Raw genomic sequence first — 7,996 nt, 5'->3', positions numbered from 1 at the left:
GAACTAGTAAACTAAGAAATCAAAATTAAGAACTTCACACCACACTATCTAATAGGAGAGGTATTGGACTTATAAGGTCACTGCAATGGGCCGAATTTTTGTGTTTCCCCAAATTCATATGTTGAGACCTAATCCCCAGTGTGATGGTTTTTGGAGGTGGGGCCTTTGGGAGGTAATTAGGCCAAGAGGATGGTTATGAAAGGGAAAATTAACAGAAGTTAACATAACTAAACACATTAGTTAAAGGAGAAAAAAGACTGATTATCCCAATAAGTGGGAAAAAATGATAAAAGTTACCCTTTCTTCATTTAAGAAAAAAGAGGAATGAAAGGATGGATGGCTGGATGGGAGGGGAAAAAAAAGAGAAACCTAGAATATAAGGGAACTTCAGTTTTGGGACTATGCACAATGATAGTCAATGTCATGTTTAACAATGAAATGTTAGTTTAAACAGACCAGAATGCTCACCATTATCATTTTTCATCAACATTGTACTGAAGGTTCTAACCAAAGTAGTAAGAAATAAAAGCCATAATAATTGGAAAGAAACAAAACTGTCATTTATAGAGGCTATGATTATCTAATAGAAAATCTGAAAGAACTGAGAAAAAGAATTTTTCAAAATAAGAAGTTTACCACCATTGTCATATACTACCAGTGTACAAATTTCTACCGCATTTTCAGAGAATAGCATCAAATTCTGTCACCAATTTTAGTTTGGAAATGGTCCCCAAGTTCAGGGTCCCAGACTCACTTCAATTCTCTTAACAAGGCTTCATACATCGTCAAAATTCCTAGCTGGGGGTAGGATGGGTCCCTGCTTTTTTCAAGGAAAGCTTTTAAAGAGGATATTCACAGTTAATGTCATCAGGAAGACAGACATTGTAAGTGGAGATCTGGTTGCAAATGCTTTGTCTCAGTCTATTTTCGCTTAATAGCCGTCTCAATATTATCAGCCTGAATGAAGACAAAGAAGATCCAAAAAGATATAAAATATCCACCATTAAGAAGAGTTAGTATGTTTCATTGCATTTAAGTTCAAATGACTGCTTTCAGTAAAGGATAAATGGAGAAGGGCTGGTTTAATAAGCCCTCTGATGATAAAAGCCCTCGGAGCTGTTGTCAATTACCTGTTTCTCCGGTTAAAAAAAAAAAAAAAGGCAAAAGTTGTCTTAAATTGCATTCCTCAAAATATACTGTCTGCATCCACCCCACACTGAAATAGCCAGATAAAATAAATGGAACATTGGTAAATTAAAAGAGGTCCAGAGAAGAGTGACAAGAGCCAAATCAGATAAAGAATCTATGATATTTTAGCCTGGAGAAGCAAAGATTCACAGAACTCAAGTGAAAGCTTTCTTCCAATGTTTAAAATGGGAGCCACATATTTAAATACCTACCAGACTAGACAGAAAGTTCAAATTAACGATGTGGACTTGGTGTAGTAGTACAAGTGTATATATCATGCAAAAAGGCCACAACTTTTGCTCCAATTATTTTTTGCTATGCGAAATGCCAGCCCAGCATTGATGGAATATCACATTTTTTTAGAGAAAAGCTGAAAATACAGATTTTTACAGGAAATCTAGATTTTTAATTGTTAACTTAATTTTTAAAATTAAACCTAAATATTCTGGAACGAATTCCAATGTGGGAGTGTGGTTTCCCCACATCACCAGAAAGCAATTATCCGACAGAAGCTGGGTGTCCTACAATTCAACTCTTCTGACACAACTCACCCGGAGATAGCAACAGATTCCACAAGTTAAGGGCTCTGTCCCACAAGACAGCCCCTACCTCAGACGCCAGTCTCAATTCCAGGTTGTTACCTGAACTTCTGACCAACTGGCTATAAATCAGAGGTTCCCACACCCCCTCCTTGGGTTCAATGAATTTACTAGACCAGCTCACAAAACTTAGAAAACCAATTTACTCACCAGATCACAGGTTGATTACAGAGGATATTAAAGATTTCGGAATCAACAGCCAGATGGAGATACATAGGGCAAGGTCCTGAACAAAGGAACTTCAGTCCTCTTGGAGTTTGGGGCCTGGCACAGTGGCACGTTGGAGGCATTATGCCTCACCGACCTGGAAGGTCTCTGAAGCCCCTCCTTTTGGATTTTTACGGAGACTCTCTGTTACACTGGCATGGTTGATTAAATCACTCGGCAAGGATGATTAATTCAACCTCCAGACCCTTTTTCCTCCTCCTTTGTAGTCAGGGGGTGGGGCTGAAAGTCCCAACCCTCTAATTAAGGTGGTTCCTCTGATAACCAGCCCTCCCCCACCTTAGGTGATTTCCAAAATCACCTCATTAACATAAACCCAATTGTTGTGGAAAGAGGCTTGTTTGAATAACAAGACACTCCTTTCACCTTAATGCCTCTGAAGCATTTTTTTTCAGGAATTGAGGACTAGGAACCAAATATTGTAACAACAGATGCTCCCACTGGTCTTATTGTTTAGGAAACTCCCAAGAGTTTGGGAAATGTGAGCCAGGAACAATGGATGAAAACTAAATATATTTATTGTGGGTTTTTGTGAGTCAGGCATTTAGAAATGGCTTGTCTGAGCAGTTCTGGCTCAGGATCTCTCATGAGATCACAATCAGTTGTAGCTGGGTCTGCAATCAGTTAAGCTTTGAGGAGAATCTACTTCCAAGTTGGTTCACTCACATGGTTGGCAAGTTGATCCAGGCAGTTGGTGGGAGGCCTCAGTTTCTCTCCATGTGGGCCTCTCCACAGGACTGCTTGAGTGTCATCACGGCAAGAGGACTGGCTTCCCCCAGAGTGAGCAAAGAGACCAAGGTGAAAAACTGCAATGCTTTTAGACAACTTAGAATTCACACGCCATCACTTCCCTCACAGTCTATTCCTTACACAGACCAGCTGTGATTAACAAGGTTGTGTAAACCAGGTGAGGATCATTGAAGGTATTTCTGGAGGCTGGCTACCACATTCTGTATGTGGGGTTTCCTTGTTTTGTTTTAAGGTGATTTATCTTGGACATCTCTCCATATTACTATATAGAGGAAACTATATACAGCTGTAAAATATTCTATTATAGAATATACTATTCCTCTTCTGATAGATATGTTGTTACATCAACTTTTTGGTTTCATTTTGCTATTAGAAATAACATATCAGTGAATAACCCGCACTTACGTCTCCTTCATAAGTGTTCAAGTGTATCTGCTGGAGAGATTCCTAAGAAATGGTATTGTTCAGTCAGAAGGTAAATACGTCTATTATTTGATAGATAATACCAAACTGTCCTCAGGAAATGTCTGTGAATTTGCACCTATATATGAAAGGGCATGTTTCAGCACAGCCTTCTCAATAGTGATTATTGTCAAATTCTAGGATTTTTGACAATACGGTAGATGAGATGTTATCTTAGTAAAGTTTATATTTGTATTTCTTGAGTAAAATATAGTTATCTTTTTAGATGTTTACAATGTGGTGTATATTATGTGAACTGCCAAGTCTTTTGACCAATGTTTTCTATAGCATTATTGAAACTTTTTCTTCTGTGTTCTTACATTAAGGAGATTAGTCTTTTGTTTGCGATGAGATTTGCATATTTATTCCTAGCTTGTTTCCACTTATGGTGTTGTTTGCCTTGTAGAAGATTTATGTTGTTGTTTTTATGTTGTGTTTTATTGTTTCTATAGTATATATCGCAATAGAATATTGTACAGCTATATAAAGAATGATAAAGTTTTCTATGTGGAGATATGGAGAGATCTCCAGGATAAATCATATTAAACTAAACAAAAAAGTTTACAGAATGTAAACAAAGGATGTTGCAGCCATCAAGCCATCAGCCAGCCACCCCCATCAGTGCACCCTAAGGGGATTCAGGATGGAGAAAAAACAAGATACTAGCCTTAGACAGTTAAGACGCATATCAGAGGAAGAATTTTAAAAAGCCCAGATTCTTGCATCTTCCCATACAGAGAAAAGCACTAAATTCACTAACTTGAGATATTTGGTTTTTCTTTAGCAATATTTTGATGTTTGACTTCCCTGGGTTTTTTGTTTTTTTGTTTTTTTTGTTTTTTTTTTGCAAAAACTCCTACATGTCTTGGCTCCTCTCTTATCTCTGACAGGCTGTATCCCAGGCTTATATTCTCTGTAATGCCCCAAATAAAGCATAATTCTTCACTTTTAGGCTATGCTTTTTTTCAGTCGACAGTAGTATATCAAGGCATATGCTATGAGATATGAATTCAAATTTTTAGCTGTTTTCCAAATGATTCAAAAGTAGTCCCAATACCATTTATTAAAAAGTCCATCTTTGCTCCACTATATTTGAATTTGAATTTATTTCTGACTTTCTTTGCATTTCTATTTTTCTGTCTAATCATTTCATTATTACACTATTTTAATTATTCAAACTCTATAGCTTATTTCAATACCTGATAGGGCTAAAACTCCCACACTGCTATTCTTTTTGTAGCTATTCTTTCACTTTTTCATGTGAATTTTAGAAACAGTTTGTCTGGTTCTATGGGAAAAAAAAACAAAAACAAAAACCCTGATCTTATTAAATTCATATGTTAGCCTAGGGAGAACTGACATCTTTGTTATCTTCTTATCCAAGAACATATCTATCCATTTTGGCTCTGTAGGGAAACAGAATTTGCCACCCTAAAATATGTCTCTTTGGCATATTGTTTTAAGCTGGTTATTTTCTGAGAAACAGCAGACTTGGGGAAAACTCTGAAATCCCAGTGACATTAAAATTTGTAAGGGAAAACTCCAACTGTAAAGGTGTCTCCCTCTCCATACCTAGAAGAGGATGAACAAATCTCTAGAAACTTTTAGAAATGGGGAAGTCCAGGACTTAAATCTGCATCACAATCACCCTTGTTTACTGTGCTTTTCTTGGTAACCTCCCATAACTGATTCTCCCCACCTTGATCATCCTCTTTGTCTTTAGCTGAGAATGGCTTTAAGGTGAGGGCTTTAGCCATTTTGACTCAGTTTTCCTGATGCTTTCCCATGTATAAATGTTATCAAATTTTTGTTTGATTCTCTGTTAATCTTGCATATTAATTTAATTCTTAGATCGGCCACAGGAATTTAGAAGGGTAGAAGAAAATTTCTTACTCCCTGACAGCTCTTTCAAGAATGTTTTAGTGTTTTTTTCCACTCATCTTTTGCATATTCTTATGTTTATCCCTCGTATTTTATTTCTGTTATATTGAAAAATGGAACTTTCTCTTCCATTTATCTACTAATGGTTGCTGTACACATAATAGCTACTGATGTTTTGTCTTTTAATTTTATATCCTATTACTTTATCTTACTATTTTTCTCATAAATTATATGGGAATATAATAGTCATATTATCTGCAAAGTTTTACTCTTTCCAGTTCTTTCACTCTAATGTCCTTGTATTAGCTAATACCTTCAATACAATGTGAAAACAGTATGGAGATAGTAGACTCATTTTTTTCGTTCTTAAGGGAATCCTCCAATATTTTCACATCAGTTTTGGAATGTGTACATATATATTAAGTATACACATATTTGTATATAAACACGTTTTATAGGTATAAATATGTATAGATGCATGTATTCACTTTATCAATTTGTATTTTATTGAACGTTGAATTTTTTCAAATGCCTTTTTAGCATCTATAAGCTTGTTCACATGCATTTTCTCTGCAAATGATTAATAATGTTTTCTAATATTGAACCATTTATATATTCACGGAATAAACTCTACTTGACCATAATGCATTAATTTTAAAATGCAGCGTTGGATCTTTCCTTAATAATTTATTTAGATTTTAAAATTTATAGCCGTAAGTTTGCTGTTGTTTTAATTCTAAAAAAGCATTCAAAATTTCCTTTTTAGTTCTATGCTCTAGAACAGTTCAAATAGTTTTCTGACGGCCACATCTTTGGCAACTTTCTCTTTTATGAAAACTGGTCTGTTGATACCATCTCTTCTAGGGTCAACACTGGTAAATTATATCTTCATAGAGATTACCCATTTCATTCAGGTCTTCAAACTTCTTTGCAATAAGTTGTATAAATCAACTTCTTATGATTATTAAAGTTCTGCTTCTGGATTATTCTCCTTTGTCATTTCATATTTTGAGTATTTATGCTGTCTTCCCTTTTTCTTGAATAATCAGGATAGCTACTAGTTTGATTAATTCCAGAATCATCAAACTTTTTTGTACAGGGGCCAAAATAAATATTTTAGGCTTTGCAGGCCAAGCATCTTATGTAGGTATTTATATATATAAAAGAGTAAAAATTTTCTACACAATTTTTATTACATTCAAAATATAATTATAGTAATAATTAAGTACTTTAAAAGAATACTGATCTACTAATAAAAAAGGAATTCTTTCTTGGGAGACAAAATTTTGCTTAATTGGGGTTCAAAGTTTGTGTTTCCTACTATTCAAAACATTACAAATGTCCATCTGTTAATGCTGATCTGTAATGAGATTCACGTTTCATATTTGAAAGTGCTTTTTTACACAGATGGGTATTGCCAAATACTGATATCATCCATGAGCATCTGATTTTAATCCAGTAAATTAATCACTGGGAAAGATGTATAGAATTCTATTAAATTCTCTGATATTTGCCTTTTAGCATGCCATTACTTTGGAAACTAATCACTTGCAGTTAAAGGTTAGGTGGAAGCTCCTTAATTGCACAGTTAAACAATATGGATATTTTCTTTGCACTTGCATCCAGGTCCAAAAAAGAGCTTCTGGAACTTTAGTTTGAGCTCACAAAATATATCTGCTGAAAAGGTGCATGCGAATGGAGGCCCCACTGCTTGTTTTAACTGCTGACGGCACAAGAAGTATATAAAGCAGCTTGACGTTACTTTGATTCAAAATGTTAGCTTGTTGTTGAAACGACTTCACCTCAGTATGTTTCCCATAAAAACATTGTTTTGCCTTATAATTTTAGGATAAACTCATTAAGATCAAGTCAGCTGTAAAAGCTAATGTCCAAAGCCATTCAGCATTTGATAACATGGTTGCAGGTGGGTCTTCTCATTCAGAAAAATTTCAGTCTTGGCCCTGAGCTCAAAAATTTGCAATTAAATGTTATCACTTACTGCTAAGTCAGTGGTAGAGCAAGTCAGGACAGTCAGCTTCTATTTCTGACAAAAATTCACAAAACTGATTGATAATGGTTAAGTCCAGGAGAATAAATGAAGTCCACTGGTAGATTCAAGCATTTTCTGCAAAGTACCTACTGATAATACAATTTACACAACTATGCCTTTTTTTTTGCCCCGCATATGCTTTTACTATCAGTTGTAACACAGCAGATTCCATTTTAGGTTGTACTGAATTAGTGTTTTCTCATCTTCTTTGAAAATATCCTCTCCTATAGTTGTTTCATGCAGACTATTCACAGAGGCTAAATCTTCATACTTGGCATTGACTCTATGAATAAACAACTGAACAGTATTGGTAATAGCTCTTTACTCGTCAAGAGCCAAGGAAAACCGCTCAATCATCTGCCTTGTTTTTTAATTGACTTAACTTTTCTCTCAGTGTCAGCACTGAGCAACGGTTCTCACTGAAGACTACAGTCTTAAATAAGTTTATTTTCTCTCGACACTCTTCTCTGGCTGCCCCAATTAAACACAATTTAATTAATTCACAATTGGTAAATGGCCTTCCTTGTTTGGATAACCGATGAGCCACTCAGAAACTTTGGTTGCAGCTTCATTTTCATTTTTTGAGAAGAAATTCTGCTACCATGATACATTCCATTTTAAAATTTCTAATTTTTCTGACCTTTACTCTCCTGTTAGGAATATTATGAGTGCTCAGTCGGCTAGTGCCAAAGCTGACTGTAGAGCTATGGTGTCATTTCACAATAAACATAATGTTTTGCCACCTACTTTGGTTAACAAAATAATCCACACTCTACCGTGCCTTAAAACCATGACGCTCAAAGCTCACTTTTCTCTCTCCTTTTGTTTTTGTTTGACATGA

Source organism: Camelus bactrianus, chromosome 10, assembly GCF_048773025.1.
Source record: "Camelus bactrianus isolate YW-2024 breed Bactrian camel chromosome 10, ASM4877302v1, whole genome shotgun sequence".
Taxonomy (NCBI): Eukaryota; Metazoa; Chordata; class Mammalia; order Artiodactyla; family Camelidae; genus Camelus; species Camelus bactrianus.
This window is presented reverse-complemented; position numbering follows the sequence as displayed.